A 14,650-nucleotide genomic window follows, 5' to 3' on the forward strand; every position below is an offset into this window, starting at 1 on the left:
TTGATAGACCCAAATCTGCAAAACAAGTAGCTTTCTCAACCTAGCTACCTCACATGCTGCCATAGCAGCACCTCTGTACTTGGCTTCTGTACTGGATAGAGCAACCGTAGGCTGCTTCTTGCTGCTCCAAGTCACAACAGCACTCCCCAAAGAAAATATGAAGCCACTAGTAGATCTTTTAAGCCATATAAGGCTTTCTTCAACCTGCAAACATGCTCGAGGTGCTGCAACATATACACCTCTTCCTGCAAATCCCCATGCAAGAATGCATTCTTCACATCCATCTGATGTAAAGACCATTACTTTGACGCAGCCACTGCTATCACAACTCTCACTGTTGCCATCTTGGCAACTGGGCTGAAAGTTCTGCACATATCCTTTGGCTACCAATCTCTTGCCTTCAGGCAATTGCACTAAATCCCAAGTCTCATTTCCATATAGTGCATCCATCTCCTCATCCATAGCTTTCTCCCAACACACATTTCCAATAGCCTCATCAATGTATGTGGGCTCTACAATCTGCACAACTTTTGCCATGTATGCATAGTGATGTGCCATTCCAATCCTTGAACTCTTTCACATTTGCAGCAGTCGGATTGATCTCCGATATCTCTGGTGCCTCTTCATGCTCACCTTCTATATAGTCCCAGTAACCCTTTCCCATCAGGAAACTTGTCAACCTGAACCTCCAAGCATGGAAGCTGTTCTTATTAAGCTTCTCAGCAACAATCTGGTTTATGCCATCATTTGACATCTTGCCAGACACACAAATTTACCAGAAACAGCACTCTGGTTTGTCCTGCACAAACTGCCCGAAAAATTTTGTCCAATAGGACGGTATAGTTGCCTTATAATTTTACTCCCACGAAGAAAGCTCCTCAATCAGAGATCATTTGCCGGTGCCTCCCGTAGAGCTCCCGACAAGGGTGTAGTCACCAACACAAATAGGAAAGAGTAGTTGAAGCTCTTACCCTCGTACCGCTTCATGTGCTTCTCTTGCTTGCAGCTCAGCCCTTAGCATGAACCAGGCTCTGATACCATGAAAAGATGCACGGGAGAAGAGAGCTTGAGCTCTTGCAAGCACACACACACTCACAAAACCCTAAAAGAGAACACACAAGGTGAGAGGCTGAGAATCTTCTTCTTCTTCACACAACACTCAACACATATACAAAGATAAGAGTACACTCAACACACCATATACAAAGATAAGAGTACACACAATATGAAAAGGTACTCAACCAAATACATACTAGGGTTCTCTATAGTGTGAACCCAACTAAATGAGCTGGCGCTATAACTATGCCAGTCTCTAGAATGGCTGTCACACAGCCTGTCATCTCACTAGCTGCATATCACCCATCTCTCTAGAATGGCTGTCACACAGCCTGTCATCTCACTAGCTGCATATCACCCATGATCTCACCAACCATGCCAGTGGTGTAAGTGTGGGGCCTATCCCCCAGGCGGGTCATCATTGTCCACCGCATTTAGCACTAAGAACTCAAGTCTATGCTCCTCATGTACGAAAGTAAAGTGTAATGATAGTCCAAAGATATCGAAAGGTATACCAAAGTTACAATAATCCTAGAGCACATGCCTTTTATAGTCCCCAAGGCCCATGTGCCCTAATCCCACATGTAAATGATCCTAAGCCCATGTGCGTAGGCCCATCCCATGTGCATCTTAAAAACCCTTTGTTACAATGATGCAATGTGTATAACCCATACACATTGGGAAATACTCCCTATGATCCTTACATGCATGGTGTTGTCCCTTTTGCCTTATTTCATCCATATGGTTGCGTGCATTGTCAAAATTATATGCCCATCATCTCATGCATGTGAGATTATCTTGACGTGGTCCTATTACTAGAGCCAAGAACTCCATGTATGCCACTAAGTCAATTACACAAAGAGTGATCTACGAATCATCAAGTACATGAAGTTACACGACACGCATACCATAAAGTCATTAATTAAGATCACATTTGTAGTCACACAATATGGATGCACACTACAAAACTACCATTTTACACGTCTACGGTTTTATGCTATCAAGAAAGAATACCCACAAAGGTTATTTCAATGCATATAAATAAAAAATGAATGTTGCAACTTGTATAACATAGTGGCTATGAGCTTGCACTTCATTTGTCACCATGCAATAAGAATAGTTTAAGATCGAGCCTCCTTTAGAAATACAACTCTTCTTGCAAATAGAGCAAGAACAATGTTTCTTTTACAACTTAGATGTAGGCACAACTTGTTGTAGCTATTCAAAGGTACTCCATTGGATCACTTTACCAAGGAGGTTCATGATGTCTATGATAATTACAACTCATGGCCAATGTTTTGCTTGTAGATCAAAGGCCTAACCTCACTTATCGTAACACTTAACCAATCAAAATGAAGACAATGCTCATAACGAACCAGGAATTTAATGAGGTATGTCATGGTTTTCAATAGAGAATTCATGAGGCATGTCATGATTTTCAATAGAGAATGTATGTACGTTTTTGAACTGACATTGATTTTTGACTTGAAAAAGAGTGCAATATCATATTTTGTAAATGCCTTCTAAAATGTCCCTTCTTAATCATAAATATGCACATATTTGGGAGAGTTTGATTGAGCTCATTTATTTTAAAAAAATACTATGCAACTAAGTGGCTTATGTGTGCATATAAAATAGCCATAATCACCATACATCCTCCATTTATACTTTCTTCTCTTTAAGAACAACCATCCGTAGTGGGAATCCTTTATCTTTCTTTTATTCTCTTCAAACACCATTTATGTGTTGCTTTATAGTCTACCTTTAGTGGTTGAATTATTAGAAAAGGACAGGATCAAGAGGAAATTTGGCTTTAAATAGGGGGTAGCATTCTTGGGATCCATTTTATAAAAGCCTCCTTAGGTCCCTCTTTGAAATGACATCATATCATTAATATTTAAGATTGTGACATATATTAAGCTATGCATTGCCAATAAAACATTTTCTCGAGAAATGTGCATTAGATTTTGTTACGAGCATCTTCTAAGTTCCAACAACCTACATAAAAATATGTCCTTACAAGTTGCCTTTGTTCACTTTCTCACTATTTTCATGCAACTTGAGTTCTTGTTTATTGTTTTATACTACTCCTTGTCAATAGACTTTATGTAAGAAAATTCTTAGTCGCAAGCAGATGTGAAAACATTTAAATATAACTCTCAAGTTGCATTTGTTTCCTTTAGAACTCACCATTACCATACAATCTAGTTTCTTGCTTATTCTTCTCATCTCTAAGAAACTCACTATTGTCATGTAATCCAGGTTGTTGCTTATTGTTCTCATTCCCAAGCTTGTCAGCACTTCTTATGCTCACTATTGTCATGTAATCCAGGTTGTTGCTTATTGTTCTCATTCCCAAGCTTGTCAGCACTTCTTATGCTTTTGCATTGAACAAACATTCTAAAGCAAAATTGAAATTAAGGTGTAACAACTTAGCCTCTCTTTAATTAACATTTTATGGTCTTTACATTAGCCTAAATAGCATTTACACTTAGTAAGACAAAGATGAATCAAACTAGGATACTAAAACCATTTCTTTGTATAGGTAAGATCTAAAGAATATGAGCACATTTTATCAGAATATTATATGAGGACTTTATGTTTATGTGCACATGCAAATACACACACACGTACGTGTGTATGTAAGATCTAAAGAATATGAGCACATTTTATCATCATATTATATGAGGACTTTATGTTTATATGCACATACACACGCACACACATGTGTGTGTGTGCACATGTGGGTGTGTGTGTGTGTGCGTGCATGCGTGTGTGTGTGTGTGTGTGTGCATGCATGAGTGTGTATGTATGAGCATTTCTTTGTATAGGTAAGATCTAAAGAATATGAGCATATTTTATCATAATATTATATGAGGACGTTATGTTTATGTGCACATACACTTACACATGCACATGTAGGGTGTGTTTGTGTGTATGGATATGTGTGCGTGCGTGTGTGTGCATGCATATGTATGAGAGAGAGAGAGAGGGAGAGAGAGAGAGAGAGAGAGAGAGAGAGCACATGTGCATGTGTACGTGCGTGTGTGGCGCTCCCACTTAAGGATGTGCCACCCGCTCGACATGGGTCATAACAAGTGTAATGGTCCTAGGAATGTACAGTCCAGCACCACATGGAGGGGAGAGTTACAGTACCCTATGCGGGATCATATGTGGGATGTGTGGCCTTCCCCGACCACTTGGTCTAAGTTTGCATAGGCCAACCATGGAGCACCGCACAATGCTTATGAGAGGTAGTGACCGCCTTCATGGAGGATAGGAGAGGCAATTGGGTTGTTTGAAAGGCTCAAATGCATGATGGGAGAGGCACACAAGGAGGAGCCTCTATGTAAGGAGGCACTTAAGAGCCATAGTAGGGCACAAGGGGTGGCAAAGCTAGTTGAGAAAGTAGGCACTTAAGAGCAGGAGCAAGGCATGATGTAGGGAGCACCATTTTTCTTCATGCCTTTTTCATCAAAAACAAAACACACACACACACATACACAAAACTTCAAAGTTACAACAAGGGACACAGTGCACAAGGGGGCTTACTTAATGGACTGCTGAGTGTGTAGTAGTGAGATAAGTTGTCAAGACTGAATGAACAAAAAAACATTTTTTTTAAATATATATTTTTATAAATCTTTACTTGAATTTGAATGTACAACTACTCTATTCACACACACTAATGCCATGGATCACACGGGCAGAATCAACCCATATCCTCTTACCACTACACTCTGCAATTTTTATTGTATCTCAAGTTATGAGAGTCATCGAAAAAGTGAAGAATAGCTCGGCCCCCCTGTGAGCTGGATGGCAAGGACGTCACCCTCAAGTAATTTTTTTTAAAAAAAATGCGAGATTTTTATTTGTACCAAGCAGACGACGTCCCCCTCGAGTTATTCTCTCTTTTGTAGCACGCAACACTTTAGAGTAATCCACTCCCACCGCTGCACTTTCCCTTGGCCCCCCTCAGAGTTCTATGGCCATGGCTGGCCATCGGGCTGCTTCTGTATGCAGCCCCCAACGGCCAAGCTCTTTCACTTGCGGACATGGCGAGGTGGGCGAAACCACTATTCTGAAGAAGCTGTTGCTTATGAACTCTGGTCTGTAGCTATCAAAATTTGGAGCCCTTCACTATTAATCCAAGGGCGGCGAACCGTGCACAGAAGAAGCAGCTTGTCCTGCGTGATACTGCTGGTCTACGAGTCTACCATGCATCACTTCATCAGCGGGAGCCTCTCCCTCCAGGCATGCCTCAACGGGACCTGCTCACATTCATCGTCTGCTGCAACCAAACCAAACAATAAAGGCCTCTCAAGCGAAAATGAGAGAGCCTAGGTTGTTTATGTCTGCAGAGCCAAATGGTATTCTACTCAAGTTCACTCCCAATGATAGAGCATCGTAGAATCGTAGGCCAGCACGATCACACAGCAAACCAACAAAGGCTTCTACCCAGGTATGTGACGCCTCTCAAGCAAACGCGTTGTATTCAAACTCCCAATAATAGAGCATGGTGCAGGAAAGGATCCTTATTTGTATCCACAGAATGAAGGCTCCCAAAGTTGATAGCACCGGGCCAAGAGGTCCATCGTCAGCATCTACTGCATAGTGGTCTTTCCCACCTCACCATGTCCACAGATGAAAAGCTTGGCTGTGCGGGGCTAAACCATCTCTTGCTACAACTGTCGACCAGCTGTCCATCAGATCTGTAGAGGCAGCTCCTATGCAAGGTGAAGGCAGCAAAGGCTCTTGCTTGTTGGTCCAAGGGAAAGTGAAGTGGCTCTCACTGAGCATGTGGCCAGCTTTTACTCCTTTTAATTATAAAAATCAAAAGGTTTTCTCCAAGGCAAGACAAATTAGGCTCTGTACACACCGCCTCGCGCCCTACCATCATTGTCGCGCTGGGCCAATCGCTAGCATCGCCCACATGTTTCCCTTTACACACCGCCTGCATGCATGCAGTGTCGATTGCCACGATGGCCCCCACCTCCTGCCCCTGTTTCGCCTCTGCGTGGGCAGCCGAGTCCAATCTTGTGCGCACCGATCTCCAGCCAATCGCGCGTCGTTGGTGGACCAGGCTGCATTCCTTCCCGCCAAAATGCAATGAAAAGATGGGTCTTGTTGCTTGGGGGCTGCGGACCGATGTCCAGCATTTTCTGATTTGCAGACCGATCTCCAGGTAACTCTTAATAGCAATTTTTTTTTGGTCTTGCTCCTCTCTCTCCTCACGGCATGCAGCCCTACCTCTATCATGCTGCATCTTTTGTATTCAGTATCTTTTGTATTACCGGTGATTATCATCTGCATGTTCTGTATTCCATATCTTCTGTATTCTGTATGCAAAGGTGTCTTGATTATTGTTAATCATCATTAACATGCAAAGATAACCATCTGAATGTTCTGTATTTTTTGCATCTTCTGCATTTCGTATCTTCTCCATCTTCTGAATTCCGTATGCAAACGATGGCCAACTTCACCACGGCAACCCAAATACAGATGTGGTCTTTAGTGTGGCATTGTTGGGAAGGGTTTGTCCTTTCGGTTGGAATGACACAAGCTCTTTTGTTTGCATGTAAAGAAGCAGAATACTGAGAGAGGCTATTCTGCAGGATGATGATGATGTTGTATAGTCTAAGGTTTTGAGGCTTGATGGTATATGAAGTTTAGGTTGTCCTTGTGAGAAGTATTACTCAGAATATCCTTGCTACCATGGCACCATCACAACAACAAAGTTGTAGATGACTTGTTAAAAGCTACTGATAAGCGTCTTGGGATGGTTGAGAGTTGGTTGCGCTACAGTGTTATGTTTTAAACTCAACATATTCTTTATTCAATATTGCAGATCTTGCTGAATGATAAGGGTGTGGCATGTTGTCTATCTTCTGTGTTATTGCCACATCTTAGTGATCATATCTAGAAGATACCAAAAAGGTGAACAATACGATGCTAATCCAGAAGGTGAACAATACGATGCAGCGTGCAACATAGTAGCAAGTTTAGGGAGCTCACTCACACCTCGGCCCTTGGGTTTGATTGCAAGCCTTGTGTTTGGATGTGGAGAGAGCAAACAATGATGCATTGGCTTTGGATCCAATCATTCAGAATGGGCTACAAGTGGGTCTTGCTGAGGTTACAGCTTTGGTGCAGACCGAGACCTCAACGGTTGTGCAGAGGGCACAATCATCAGAAACAGCACTGCTTGATTGATCCCAAGTTGGCGGCGCACAAAGGAGAGAATCTTGCTAGAGTTATGTTTATAGAGAGAGAGGATAAATGTGAGAATTGTATTTGGTGATCATGACTTGGCTGATGAGAGTGACAATAGTGAGTAGGAGATGAAATAGTGCTTGGATGTTATGACTTTGGACCACAATGTTGGTATTTTGTTTATCTCTAAGACATCATATTTTGTAGGCTTTATAAAATATCTCCCAAACATTAGGCGGATTATTTTACTAGGATGTTTATTTGGTTTTTAAATCTCATATACCTACTGATTCTCATTCTTTTTTGTAGATGGGAGGAGGGGAGGGGGTAAGATGAATCAAGTTCATCCCCTCCCCTCCTCTCGAAGTGAGTAGGGTGTAGCTACAATAACTGTGGTGATGGGGTTCAAGTCCCCAACTCTCTATTTGTATGGATGGAAATTGCTTTTGCAGGATATTGATGAAGTTTGGGAGCATCTTGTAAGTTATGGGGGTGAAGCATGTACGTATGTGGGTGAATTCAAATAGGGGGTCAAGCATGGTTTCGGATATTATCATTTCGGGTAAGTGATCATTGATTACCAATTCATTCTTCCATAGTATAGTAAGACACTAGGAGCACTTGCACTTGCACTTGTATTTACAATCATTTATCATGCAAGGACTCTTATCGTATGTGTTGAGCACCAGATTGGGACTAGGCATGCACTGACTCAGTATGGATACACGTTGCATGTATACGCAGGTTAATAGGCTGGTGGAGATCATGCATACGTAGGTTAACATGCTGCTGGGGCTGGTGGAGATGCATGTATACGTAGGTCAATAGGTTGTTGGGTTGTTGGGTACATGGACATGCACGTTGTGTAAAGGGCGATGTGTAGTAAAGGGGGGCGCCCATGCATGGACAGTCACTTTTTTAATAAACGCAGGCATGGGCAGTTGGTGTGTAATGGGGTACGCCCATTCAAGAGTGCACAAGGCACTTTTTGGATGCCCACATGTTGGGCAGTATTGTGACACCCTTAGGCGGTGTGTAAAGACCCTTAGCTCTGCAGGATGGCCATGTCGACCCGATTTGTGCCTGCCACATGGTGATTGAGGAGGACCACCTAGACTATAGAGGCTATTTACTTAGTCACACTCATGTCCATCCACATGGTGTTGAGGAGAACCACATGGTCATCGAGGAGGACCACCTAGACTATAAAGGCTATTTACATAGTCACACTTATGTCCATCCACACAAAGCTGTCTATCCACATACCTATTTCTCCCAAACTTCCATTAGCATATAATCTTATGTCTAGATCAACCATCAAAGCACAAATGTGTGCAACTTATGTCCATCTATTGTATCACTTTGTCAATAAATTCTTCACTATCCTCGATATTGCACAACTTCATTTGGATTTTCGTATTGTGAACGATCCTACTTCTTAGAAGTGTTCTATCGCAAGTTGTGTCCTCTACTAGCATTATCAAATCAACCTAAGTGTAGTTGCATCGTGATGAATGTTGGTTGTGTTAGTTTTTTTTGAAGGCCACATTATGTTCCACTTACAAAGACCCCTTCAAGAACGTTTGCTATGTGTGACGATGTCTGTAGTCTTCTTCCACATCCATGTCTTGTGAAACTTAAAATTGTTAGGACCTCCTCTCATTTCATGGATTTCATAAAGAGCATATCTATCATATTTGAGATGACTAGTGTGTGAGGGATGGCATGCCATGTAATGGAGGTTTTTGATATTTAGTAGCATGCCCTTGTACACATAGATAGAGATAATGTCTTTGAAAGACAAGGTATTTAATAGCACACCCTTATATTTAAGCAGGGTAGGAAGATTGATACACCAAGAAATTTCATGCAAGATAAGGTATTTTATAGCACACCCTTATGCTTATACATGGGTAGAAAGCGTTCTACGTGTAAACCATACATTGAATCCTCTCAAGTGCATTATGGAGTCAACCTAAATGTAGTTGCATTTTGGTAAATGTTGGTTGTGCTATAACTTTTTGAAGGTTGTTATATGCCCTACTTGCAGATAATGCTTGCCAACCTCTTGGGCTATAGGCCAATGGTAGTGCTCATGCCCTCCGAAGTGGTGGTATTGGGTTTAAATCTTTGTAACTTTTGTGTTTATAATTTTCATACATGCTGATGCTTGTACTCTATGTATTTCAACCTCTTGTGAATACCCAATTAGGAAAGATGCTTCATATGTGACTAACCTGCTCTCTCTCTCTCTCTCTCTCTCTCTCTCTCTCCCCTCTTTTCTTGGCTTAGAAGCCTCTAGTTGTAGCACAACCTAGGCATATCTACAACTCGTGAAGTTACTTCACTTATCATTGCTACTTTCTTACAATTTATCATCCGTGATAGCTCATACCCTTTCAAGAAGATGATAGTTGAGGAGGGATACCATTACTATAAAATAAATGTTACAATTATAAGAAAAGTGACTATGATGTCTAGAGATATCACTTAATTTGTGTAATATCATCTAAGTACACATGAGAGGGTTTTTTCCCGGTCTACTTACAATGTGTACAACATTCGTTCAATTTATAGTAAGGTCTTAAAAATTCATCTTTGTGTGCACACGTGTGCATGTGTGTGTGTGTGTGTGTGGGTGGGTACATGCATGTGCATGTATATGCATGCATGATGTGTGCATACATGTTATGTGCATGTGTGTGTGTGTGTGTGCACTTGTGTTATTTATACATGTGCACACACACACACACACACACACACACAAACATAGACACACACATGCTTTAATACTAGGATTGGTTTCCTCCTTAATAAGTTATTAAAAGTAATACATAAGACATCTTATTCTAGTAACCTTGAAAGGTTGATTCAAGTGCTATTAAAAGTTGGTAGACTTTGTGGTATACATAAGCCCCCTTCAACCATGATAAGGACTTGAATAATATAAAAACGTCAAAAGAGAACTCTCGTGAAATTATTAAAAGAGAACTCTAGTGAAAAAGAAGTTGCTAGCTAGATTTTTCACTTATTGTTTTCTGATGGCAACATACATGTGTGATGAGCACAATAATGATAACAATGTTTGAACCCTCTTGCAAGGATAAGAGTATAAATTTCATTGCACCCCACAAGGATGAGAAAAAGTGTGAACAAAGAATAGTGGTTTAAGTATGGAAGTCCAAGAATGCATGTCACTCAATCTTGCATTGCAAGTCTGCCCTACATACAAGAGCAGACACAACAATATACATAGTGGGGTTTGGGAAAACTTTACCTAATCTACTGTGAACACAACTAATGTGCATGGCCACATGGAGAGCAAGAGAAAAAAGTTTAATCTTCTGATGTCAGTAGAGCAGGCGTTCAGCCTGATACACCTTCAGGCTCTACTACTATTGAGACTTCCATGGAGGTCCAGTTTAACACCATGCAGTTTGTGTATGTAGATGCCCAAAGGGATGCGATTGTAGAAACATATCTTGCACACTTGTAAGTCTTTGGTGGAGGAATCCTGGCTTGTAGTGGAAGAAGCTAGCTACAATTTGTATAGAGCAGAGGGAGTAGCAGGGCAATATATCACAGTCATTAAGGAGAAACTTTCAACCCTATTGAAGTCACAAGAATATTTAGACAATGCAAGATCTTGGAGATCAATAGGCTTTGCTGCAATCTCTCTGTCCTCAAAAAACATAGAAGAATTAGCCAGTAAATTTCAAGAGGCGTGTATGTATCTAGTATATGGCAGTTAGCCTTGCTATAAAGTAGTGGGGGGATAGCTTAGTATATAGCATTTTGCTTTGCTATAGAACACTGGTAAAACTGCTTTATAGCATTTTGCTTTGGTACTATAAAGCAATGGTAAAACTGTTATATAGAACATCTATTAGGTGCTATATAGCACTTGACATTGATTTGTAGCAAAACAAAGTGCTAAATAGCATTTACCACTCCTTTATAGAAAAGCTACCACCTAGCAAAGCATTGTGCTATTATGTAGCAATTACCACAGCTCTATAGGAAAGCAGAGTGCTATATAGCAGTGGCAATTGCTTTAAAGTGATGGGACTTTGCTTGCAGTGATGGTGACTACTATATAGCACTTTGCTTTGCTAAAAGCAGTGGGATAACTATGATATAGCACATGTATCAGGTGCTATGCTTTCCAATGATTTGTAGCAAAGCAAAGTGCGGTATAGTAGTGACCACTACTTTATAGCAAAGCTAGTAAAGCATTGTGTTATATAGTAGTTACCACAGTTGTATAGAAAAGCAGAGTGCTATATAGCAGTGGTAACTCCTTTTAAGTGCTATATAACAGTGCTACTCACTGCTACATAGTAGCTACATAGCCGTGGATAACTGTCAAGCAGTAAGAATTGCTTTAAAGACAGTCCTCCTCAAATCTAATAGCAGTAGCATTTTCTATTTAGTAGAGTGAGCAACTGCTACATAGCACTTCTAAATACTATATAGCAGTTAGAACTGCTATATAGCTCTAAGAACTAAGTAGCACTTATAAAAGCAGTGATATACAGCATGGTTGTAACTATTGTGTAGGAGTCATAAGTGGTATGCTTAGCTATATAGCTGTGTGGAAAATCTCTTATGAATGCTATATTCAAAGCAAGATTTATTTTTAAATTATCGAAGTAGGATTGGTCAAATTGGCTTGACAATGCCTGTTTCTTTTGGTGGCAGGAAATCTTGAATGAAAATGGTATGCTTACAACTATATAGCTATGTGGAAAATCTCTTGTAAATGCTAGATTTAAAGCAAGATTTATTTGTAAATTATAGAAGCAGAATTGGTCAAATGTTCTTAACAATACATGTTTATTGAAGGAAATCTTGAATGAAAAGGAGAAGTCATATGAAGCTGTAACTCTTCATTATAGCTTTTATTCAAAGATGAAAATGGTTGCCTTGTAAGGGGGACTTTATTTGCACCCGATAACAGTGCTATATTATGAGTGTAGTTCTAAAGTGGTGTACTAATGCGGTGGCATTTCCCTGTGCAGAAGGGGGGACCATAGACTTAAACATTATATACATAGAGGCTAACTCACTAATCTTAGGTAATAGTGATGAAGAAGCATCTGCAAGGGATGAGTAAGAGGAGAATCCTTTTGTTGAAGTTATTGTTGAAGAAGAAGTAGTGGCTGAGGAGAATGTAGAACCTCTTTTTGTTTTGCCAGTGTCTTTAAAGATCTATCTAATTGGAAAAAAAATATTAAAATGTCAATAGTTGACATGGGTGGACTTCTTATCAGAAGATACCAAACTTGGTTTTAGGAGGAGCCTTCCTCAAAGGGAATTAGATAATCAGCTCTTTACTGTGGTTCAATGCATCCATCTCATCTTGTTTAGGATCTATAGGAGTGTAGACAAAAATTTTGTATGTTAGAGGACCTTCCGAATGTACTTTTGCTCTAAAATATAATACAAAAGTCTTTTTTTCTAAATGTTCAATGCATGCTTTTGTTGATGTTTTAGTGCTTTTATTGTGTTAATAATGTTTTAATTCTGTATTGTTGATATTATGTTAGTGCTGTAGTGTTTTGTTAGCAACTCATCAGTGCTATATAGCACTTCAACATCCAAAGGGGGAGTTTAACAGTACAATATAGCACTTTAACAATTTTGAGATAACAGTTTAATAGTGCTATATAGCACTTCAATAATTTAGCAATTCAATATAGTGCTATATAGCACCTCAATAGTGCTATATAACAGTTAATAATAAAGATATATAACAGTTAAACAGTGTTGTATTAGCAGTCCAGTAGTGGCTCTATAGTATCTCAATAGTGCTATATAATAGCTTAATAGTTTAACAATGCTATATAGCAGTTAAACACTGATATATAGCACTTCAACAGTGCTATATAGCAAATCCCCCTGTTAGCAATTCAACAGTACTATATAGCACCTCAATGATGTTGTAGAGCACTTTAACTCCCCCAAAAGGGGGGAAGTTTAACGATGCTATATAGTACTTCATAAATTTTGAGACAGTAGGCCAATAGTGTTATATAGCACTTTAAGAATTATTAAATAGCAGTGCTATATAACACTTCAACAATTCAACAGCACTATATATCACTATTGAGTAATGCTATATATCAGGTCAGCAGTGCCGTATAGCACCTCAAAATTGCTATATAATAAATCTATAGTTTAATAGTGTTGTATAGCACTATTAAACTGTTGAATAAGGCTATATATCATTTCAACAATTCAGCAATTTAGCAATGCTATATAGCACCTCAATAGTGCTATATAATAGCTCAACAGTTTAGTAGTGCTATATAGCAGCTAAACAGTGGTGTATAATAGTTTAGCAATGCTATATACATCATGAGTTAAAGAATGATGTATAGCAGTTTAGCAATGCTATATGCATCATGAGGAAGTGTGTTTGTGAAGATGACTTTATTGTTGTTCTTGAGAGGAAGCCCATTCTGGCATAGGTGGAGGACACTTTGTTGGGGACACCATTGCCTATTGCAAGGATCTCCAAGTTAAACTTTGGTGGTCGACACTCTTTGGAGGCAAAGCTGAGTTTATCAAATGTTGGAATGTATGCTAAAAGTTTCATCACCCTTGGTCCAAGAGAAGGACGGAATGCCCCTAACCCCTGTAATTTCAAAACAACCATTGGAAAAATGGGCTTTAGACTTCATGGGTCTCATTAGCCTATTCGCTAAGGGAACTTGGGTGCATTCCATCTCATTGTGTCATCGTACCATAGACTACTTCACAAAGCTATGCAAAAAGTTAACATGAGCTCCTACCACCAAGTTCTGCTATGACAATGTGGTTTAGACTTTGTGGGTCCCATTAGGCCAGTTGTGCCAAGGGAACTCAGGCATGTTTCATCATGAAGCTATGAAGAAAGTTGACACGAGATCCTACCACCAAGTTCCTCTATGTAAATGTGATTACTCATTTTTATTTCCCATTAGAAATAGTGTGAGAAATTATGAATGAAACGAAAGCACAAATAAGAGAGAAGTGAGAGGGTTACAAAATGAAAATGCAGGGCACCCTTGAGATGGACGGATAAAAGAAGAACCAAAGAGGCTACCATAGACCTCCCACCCTTGAGATGCTCTTCCAAATCTATAAGAAAAGAGGATAAATGAGAGGCTAACAATGAAAACCGGAGGGCACCCTTGAGATGGACGCATAAAAGAAGAACGAAAGAGGCCACCACACAGACTCCCCCCAGTGTACATATCTGTGTATATGAAACCGATCTCCACAATGTGGAAAAAACAAGAACCTACTCGCCGTTGAGCTAGATTTCCCCCCAAAAAGACCATCTAGCTGCATGGCTAACCTTGGTGGACATTGTTGCTATATTCGTAATGTTTTA

General features: G+C 40.0%; 1 long non-coding RNA gene across 1 annotated transcript; it reads left to right on the forward strand.

Annotated features, from left to right (window-relative positions):
* The first annotated feature begins 4,816 nt into the window (after positions 1–4,816).
* Positions 4,817–7,564, forward strand: LOC147608235 (uncharacterized). Its single transcript, XR_015264443.1, has 2 exons — positions 4,817–6,241; positions 6,905–7,564. It is a non-coding gene; the product is annotated as an uncharacterized LOC147608235 (long non-coding RNA).
* Positions 7,565–14,650: the final 7,086 nt, after the last annotated feature.

The sequence above is a fragment of the Cibotium barometz genome, chromosome 53 (assembly GCF_041138505.1).
Source record: "Cibotium barometz isolate CiBa-2024 chromosome 53, ASM4113850v1, whole genome shotgun sequence".
Lineage (NCBI taxonomy): Eukaryota > Viridiplantae > Streptophyta > Polypodiopsida > Cyatheales > Cibotiaceae > Cibotium > Cibotium barometz.